This window comes from Notamacropus eugenii, chromosome 4 (genome assembly GCF_028372415.1).
Source record: "Notamacropus eugenii isolate mMacEug1 chromosome 4, mMacEug1.pri_v2, whole genome shotgun sequence".
Lineage (NCBI taxonomy): Eukaryota > Metazoa > Chordata > Mammalia > Diprotodontia > Macropodidae > Notamacropus > Notamacropus eugenii.
In genome coordinates, this window is record NC_092875.1 from 181,782,071 (window position 1) to 181,790,557 (window position 8,487).

Genomic DNA, 8,487 nt, shown 5'->3' on the forward strand with positions numbered 1-8,487 from the left:
GGCACCTTTTCTATTGTACCATGTAGCTGCCTTAAATAACAAATAGAGGAGTTTATATTTGATCGTAGAAATAATGAATTACTGGAGTTTATTGAGTAGTGGGGTGGCATGACCAGACCTACACTTTTAAAAAAATCACTTTGTTAGCTGTATGTAGGGTAGATTGGAGTGAGAGAAGACCTGAGAAAGGGAGAACAATTAAAACAGTATTGCAATAGTCTAGAAGAGAGGTGATAAGAGCCTAAGCCAGGGTGGTGATTGTCATAACGGAGAAAAAGAAATAAGAGATGTCGTGGAGGTAGAAACATGAAGATTTGGCACCTGAAAGGGAATATGTAGGGTGAGGGAAGGTGAGATGTCAAGGACGACACCATGAAGCAGGGCTGGCTAGGTCTTTGTAGGATTTAAGAGATAAGAGGTAACAAGTTTGGGGAGAACAGAAAGCCAGGTTTTCTGTCAATGCCAGTAGGTGGGTGGTAAGAGTACAAAGCCTAGACTTGTAAGTACTTTGGGGAAGTTATTTAGCTCATGCAAGTCACCTAAGTTTTGCCAGTGTTAATCACCCACATTCTATCCAGACACCCATATACCAGACACGTAGACCCACACCCTTCAGGAAACACACACCCTTCTTCTCTGTTTTCCTGGATTCTTCCTATGCTCCCTAATTTCCTGTCAGAACTTCAGGGTGGAAATGCAATACCAAAGTCACAGAAATATAGCTCCACCTCTAGAAAGGACCTTGCAGTTGTTAAATCATTTTCAATCTTTCTTACTCTTTGTGACGACATTTGGGGTATTCTTAGCAAAGATACTGGAGTATCTGGAGTGGTTTGCCATTTCCTTCTTCATTGAATTTTACAGATAAGGAAACTGAGGCAAACAGGGTTAAATGACTTACCCAGGGTTACACAGCTAATAAGTGTCTGAGGTCAGATTTGAGTTCAGGTCTTCCTGACTCCAAGCCTGGTACTCTACCCACTGCACCACTGTGCTGCCACAGAAAGGACTCTAGAGTTAAGTTAGTCCAACTTCCCCATTATACAAAAAGAAGTGAAAGGCAAAAAGGGTAAAATCACTTGCCTAAGGTCACAGTCACACATGTAGTAAGTGGCGGGGACTAGATTTGAACCCAGCACCTCCAGTTCCAAAACTGATGCTCTTTTCCATTACACATTGTTGCCTCCAAATGATGTCACTGAATCCCGAGTCAGACCTAGGACAGAATTGTCCTCTGCTGCCAGTGGGAACAAGCAAGCTGATAAAAAGGAGAAAGACTTCCCTCCCTAGAGGTAGATCTATAAACAAATGTTGGATGATCACTTGTGAATCACAGGATTGTCACCTTGAGGCCCAGGACTGGAGCTGCTTCAAGAGACTCTTTTACTCTGGATTCACACAAACCAGGTTCAGTTTTGAAAGAAGTCTGATTCCAGAGAGAGTTTTCTCAAACTTTGATACATTGACCCCACTCTGGAATTCCAGGGAAAATCTCTTAGACAATGGTTGGTTAGGTATGACTCATGTCTAGAGTTTCTAACCAAAGGATTTAATAGTGCCCTTTCTAGAAAGGGTATCCAGTGTACAAAGTGTGTGTTTGTCCTTCGTTGCCGAAGAAGACCATGCCATCAGAGAAATAATGACATGACTTGCACTTGACTTTGTTTTGTTTTGTTTTTTGAGTGAGGGAAGGTTGTGCAGGTCACCAGCCTTGTTTCTCCTCCAAAGCCATTTGAATCCAGTGACCAGATATTCATCAGGATGACTGGAGATGACCCAGGATGAGGCAATTGGGGTTAAGTGACTTGCCCAAGGTCACTCTGCTAGTGAGTGTCAAGTATCTGAGGTGAGATTTGAACTCAGGTCCTCCTGACTTCTGCACTGGTAAAGTAGATAACAGGTACAGAACAGATATTTATTTCCTCTACCACAAAAGAAATACGTAAAACAAAAAAAAAGACTCATAAATGTGCAAAAACAAATACTTAAACACGAAACAGTTGCCCATTCACCTATTATGCTCTCCAGATACAAAGACAACTTTGTAATATCTGACAGAGTCATTTTAACCTCTAATCTTTAATATCTGCACAGTTTACAAGTCTGGATCTCCTGGCAAGCCAGGGAATGGTTGAGATTTACTTAGTCCCTTTAGCTGCAATGTCTTCTCCTCTGAGAAGCTGTTTTGGGAATCACTTCTTGTTGGATAGTCAGTCTCCAGTTTAGCGACTCTCAACTTCACAAGGTGACTGACAATGCCAGTAGTATCCATCTTTCAGGAATACCACTTCATTACCTTTGCTTATGGAAAGAAAAGAAAAGTCAAAAAGAGGAAGACAGATTTGAGATTCAGTCTCAGGCTCACCTGGGGAAGAAAGTGTTCTCACTGCAATATAAATGGAGCTGTAATAGAGCCTTGAAGTGAGCTTGGGGCTCCTTTCTAGAGGCGGGATGAGGAGGGACTGAATTCCAGGCATGGGGAATGTGAGCAAAGGGAACAGAGTGGCAGATGGATCACTTTAAATGGAAGGGAACCTAAAGGTAGGCTGGAGTCAGGTTATGAAGAGCTTTAAATGCCACACATGCATTTGAGGAAAGAAGTGTGGATGTGGAAGATGGAGAAAAGAAAGTTTGAGGAGACATGAACAGTGACTTCAAACATTTTAGGGTGTGTCATATGGAAAAAGTTCCTTTAGGCATGTTCTGCTTGACCCCAGAGGGCAGAATCAGTGGAAGCTGCAAAGAAGTGGGTTTTGGCTAGATGTAGAGAGAGACTTCCTGGAAATTAGAGCTGACCAGATACGGAACGGCTGTCTCTGAAGTAGTGGGTTCCCTCTGGCCCTGGAATCATGAACAACTGAATTCAAATTCAGTATCAGATACTTATTATATCTGTGTGACTCTGGGCAAGTCATTTAACTTTTGTCTCATGTTCCTCAACTATAAAATGAGGATAATAATAACACCTACCTCCCAGGGCTCTTATTAGGATCAAATGACAATATTTGTAAAGTCCATAAGGCAGTATCCAGAAAATAGTAGGCACTACATAAATATCTCCCTTCCTTCCTTCCTTCCTTCCTTCCTTCCTTCCTTCCTTCCTTCCTTCCTTCCTTCCTTCCTTTTTCCTTTCCTTCCTTCCTTCCTTCTTTTTTTCCTCATCCTCTCCTTCTGTTCTTCACTTCTTCCTTCCATCATAGGGGCACTTGAGGAGCAACCAGGTTGTGCTTGTCCTTTAGCAAGGTCTAGGGCATATGCTCAGTCTTCTACTTCAAGATGATAGCTTTAGGGCTAAAAATGGACCTTAGAAATAATTTAATTAAATTCACTTACTTCACAGATAATAAAACTAGTGTCAAAGAAGTGAGGTAATTCATCCAAAGTCACATAGATGACAGAGCAGAGTTATGATTTGAATTCAGGTTCCTTGACCTAAAATTCTTTTTCTTATTTCCTTTAGACCACACTAAGATACTAATGATTTTAACAGCTAGCTAATGTTAATGTGGTGCATGCCATCTGCCAGGCACTGTCCTAAGCACTTTACAATTATTATCTCACTTGATCTTCATAACAGCCCTAGGAGATATGTGCTTTATTATCTCTCTTTTACAGATGAGAAAATTGAGGCAACCAAACTAAATAACATGCCCAAGGTCACACAGCTAGTGTTTGAGGCTGGAATTGAATTCAGGTCTTCCTGACTTCAGTCCCAGCACTCTTTTTACTGACCCATGTAGCTGCCTCTAATTATTAACTCCGATACCTTAGAGGTATTGATTGGACTAGGTGACCTCAAAGATCCTGTGATACTGGGACAGCTGCTGGTGCCCTCATATAGAATAAGTGATGGTATTTAGCCTATGTTTGTGAAGCTGGATCAAATTGACTAGAATGGGAAGGACTGTGGGGGCTGGTATATTATCTAGGGTTAGTCACTGTGTACTCTCTTATCTAGAATTTCAGGTCAAAATACCAACAAAGGCAACCTCCAGAGTAAAAGGCCTTAGAGAATGACAGCCTGAGGGGTTGTGTGCATTCCTGCCTGTGTGAGTATGTGTATCTTTGTAGGAGTCCAATTTTTGCATAGGGGCAACCATCTGGTAAATAGGTTATTGGCTGAACACATACATAAAAGTTTTAGGTCTTCGAAACCTCCAAATGACAAAGGCTTTAACTTCTGTCCTTTCCCCTGCTCCTTCCTGAGTCACTGCCTGTTAGCTAGCAGTATCTTAGGGGACATTCAAAGTGACCAAAGTTGAATAAAGGACACCATGGATATAGGGCACCAGGCAACTGTCAGGACCACCTTTGCCTCAATTCATCTTGGTGAAACCAGGGTAAAGTGAAATATGATGTTGGGAAAGAGGAAGCTCAGTCAAGAAACCTCTCTTTCTGTCTTTTCCCACCCAGGCACCTGTCTGGACTGGGATTCCCTCTCTGCTGGTTTAATTTTGTCTTTAAAGCCACCCTGTGAGAATACACTACAAAAATATAAAACACAATATTTTACAGAAAGCCATAAGAAGAATATGAGTCCAGGAGTTGGTATGCCCTGTCCCTGTCAGAAAAATATCAAAGAAACCCAAGAATAAGGGTCCCACTAGAAATTAACAGTGCATAATAAATGGTGAGGGGATCCCATGCACAAAAGGTACAAATGACCCTGGATAAAAGGGGATTACGTTCCTCATGCTTTCATGTTGTGGTAGCTGGACATGAACAGGCACCCATGATTTGGTGGTTTGATGAAGCTGGTAACTGACCCATGGGACTTAGTGATTCTGACTTGGTGTAGTTCATGCCCCACCCAACTATGAAGTCTGAGGACAGCATTAGCCAGTCATCATAAGACAGAGCTATGGATATTAATAGTAGGAGTAATGACAGTATTTTAATTGCAGCACAATATGGCCAGCATGCTGACAAAAGTTTTGGGGGAGATAGAAGCAGCAGTACATGGGGGGAAAGAAAGCAAAGTCCTTTGTTGAATTCCATTGATTCTCTGGAAATGCTTGATAAAGATGAAAAAGTTCAAAGGTCCAGTTTGTATTGCAGTACTCATGCTGTAGAATTCTTTCAGCTTGCTTGTTAATTCTCAGATGTACAAAACAGCAAATATAGATTTCTGGAACAAGCCACATTCTCAGGACAATTCTGAAGGGGTTCTTCTTTCAAGATTTGCTCCGTATGTTCCAAGAGCATGTAAGAAAATAATATAAACTCAGTTCAATTAAATACAATCTTCTAGCTCAAGCTTTATGGTTTTGATTTTAATTAATAGAATTACAAGAAGAACATCAATAACTCAGTAGGGAAGTGATCTCTCTAGCAATATTTTAGAATATCTTCACATAACAATATATATTCAAAAATGTATGTACATATGCAAAACATTTCTGTTATTAGTCATGTTGTGAAACACAGACAAAAAAAAAAGAGCAAACAAGAAAAATAAGGTCTTGAAAAATATGCTTTGACCTGTATTCAGACTCCATCAGCTCTTTCTCTTGAGGTGAATTGCCTTTTTCATCGTGTCTTTCAGAGTTATCTTGGATGATTGTGTTTATCAGAATAATTCAGTCATTCACAGTTGATCCTTATACAATATTATTAACCATGTACAGTGTTTTCCTGGTTCTGCTCACTTCACTTTGCATCAGTTCACTTTCCAGGTGTTCCTGAGAGCATCTTGCTCTTCATTTCTTTTAACACAATGGTATTCCATCACAATCATATTCAGACAATCACCAATTGATAGGCATTCCTTCAATTTCCAATTCTTTGATGCCACAAAAAGAGTGGCTACAAATATTTTTGAATTTATAGGTCCTTTCCCTTTTTAAAATCTCTTTGGGATACAGACCTTGTTGTGACTGTTGTTGTTTGTCCTTTGTTCTCAAAGAGGACCATGACATCAGGAATGTGAATTTAGGTGAGGAAGGCTGTGCAAGGTCACTAACCTCACTTTCTCCTCCAGAGTCATCTAGGTCCAATGGCAAGATATAAGTTAGGATGACTAGAGAACCATTCCCCCCACTCCTGTAGTGGTCTTGCTGGATCAAAAGGATATGCACAATTTTATAGCCCTCTGGTTGGACATAGACCCAAATTGCTCTTCAGAATGGTTGAATCAGTTCACAGCTTCATCAACAATGTATTAGTGTCTCAATTTTCCCACATTTCCTGCAACATTTGTTGTTTCCTTTTCTATCATATTAGCCAGTCTGGTAGGTATTGGGCGGCACTTCTGAGTTGTTTTAATTTTCATTTCTCTAATCAACAGTGATTTAAAGCACTTTTATATGACTATAGATAGCTTTGAATACTGCTTCTTCATACCCTTTGACCATTTATCAATTGGGGAGCAACTTATATTCTTATAAACTTAACTCAATTCTCTATATATTTGAGAAATAAGACCTTCATTAGAGATACTTGCTGTAAATTTTTTCACATTTATGACTACTGTGTTTCCCTTCATACTATTTTTCCCATTTATCCTACTTTTTCTGTTTCCTTTAACCTGTCCATCCTCAAAAAAGTTTTTTTTCTTCTGACAGCCATCTTCTTCACTCTTCTCTCCCCACTCCTCTCCAATTCTCTTGCCTCCTTCTCTTCCTACTTTCCTGCAGGGTAAGATAGATTTCTATATCCAACTGAGTGTAAATATTATTCCCTCTTTGAGTCAATTCTGATGAGAGTAATGTTCAAGCACTCTCGTTCCACCTCCCCCATCTTCCTCTACTTGTAAAAGCACTTTTGTACTTTCTTAAACATGAAATAATTTAATTCATTCTACCTTTCCCTTCTCCCTTCCCTGAGTTCAACCCTCTTTCTCACCCTTTTGTTTTATTTTTTTTAGATACCATCCCATCATATTCAACTCGTACCCTGCCCTTTGTCTATGGACACTCCTTCTGCCTTAACAATGACAAAGTTTTGAGGAGTTATACATATCATCTTCTCATGTAGGAATATAAACAATTTAACCCCTTGAATCCCTTATGATTTCTTCTTCCTGATCACTTTTTTATTCTTCTTTTGATTCTTGTATTTGGAAATCAAATTCTTTTAGTCAGTTCTTGACTTTTCATCAGGAAAGCTTAAAAATTCTCTGTTTAAATATCGGTTTTTCCCCTGAAAAATTATATTTAGTTTTTCTGGGTCTGTAATTCTTGGATGTAATTCTAGCTCTTTTGCCATCCAGAATATCATATTCCAAGTCCTCTGATTTTTTAATGTAGCAGCTGCCAAATCTTGTGTTATCCTGACTGTGGCTCTATAATATTTGAACTGTTTCTTTCTGGCTACTGTAAATATTTTCTCCCTTGATCTGGGAGCTCTGGAATTTGACTATAATATTCCTAGGGGTTTTTATTTTGGTGTCTCTTTCAGGAAGTGATTGGTGGATTCTTTTCATTTCTATTTTACCCTCTGATTCTAAGATATCAGAACAGTTTTCTTTGGCAATTTCTTGAAATATGATGTCTAGGCTCTTTTTTTAAAAAAAAATCATGGCTTTCAGGCAGTTCAATAATTCTTAAATTATTTCTTCTTGATCTGTTTTCCAAGTCATTTTTTTTCTGATGAGATATTTCACATTTTTTTCTATTTTTTCATGCTTTTGATTTTGTTTTATTGTTTCTAGGTTTCTCATGAAGTGATTAGTGTCCCATTTGCCCAACTCTAATTTTTAAGAAAATATCTTCTTCATGAACTTTTGTACCTCCTTTTCCATTTGGTCAATTCTTTTTAAGGAGTTTTTATATTCAGTGAATTTTTATGTTTCTTTTACCACTTGACCTATTCTGTTTTTTAAGGTGTTATTTTCTTCAGTATTTTTTTGTCCCTTCCTTATCAAATGGTTGACTCTTTTTTCATGATTTCCATGCATCACTCTCATTTTTTTCCCCAGCTTTTCTGCTACCTTTCTTATTTGATTCTGAAAAGTCATTTTGAGCTCTTCCAGGAATTCTTTTTGGGTCCAAGACCAAATCACAATTTTCTTTGAGGCCTTGGATATAGCAGTTTTGACTTGGTTGTCTTCTTCTGAGTTTCTGTTTTTATTTTCCCTGGCACCATAATAATTTTTAATGGTCAGGTCCTTTTTATTTTTGCTCATTTTTCTAACCTATTTCTCAACTTTTAACTTTATGCTAAAGTTGGGCTGTGCTCCTGGGGTGGAGAGGGAATTGTTTCAAGCTTCAGGGTGTTTTTTTTTTGTGTGTGTAGCTATTTTCAGAGCTAGTTCTGGGAGTCTGTAGGTTCTCAGTGCTTCCAAAATGATATGATCTAAGAAAAGATGTGTTTACTACTCTCCTGGCCTGATCTCTGGCCTATGAGATCACAAGCACTTATTTTGGCCCTGGAAATGTGACTAGGATCCCTGCTTCCCTGCAGCCACAAGCTCTTGTGTGCTAGTATTCCTTCTCACTCTGAGATTATGGTGTAGGACTATAACCCAGATCCCCATTGGTGCAATGC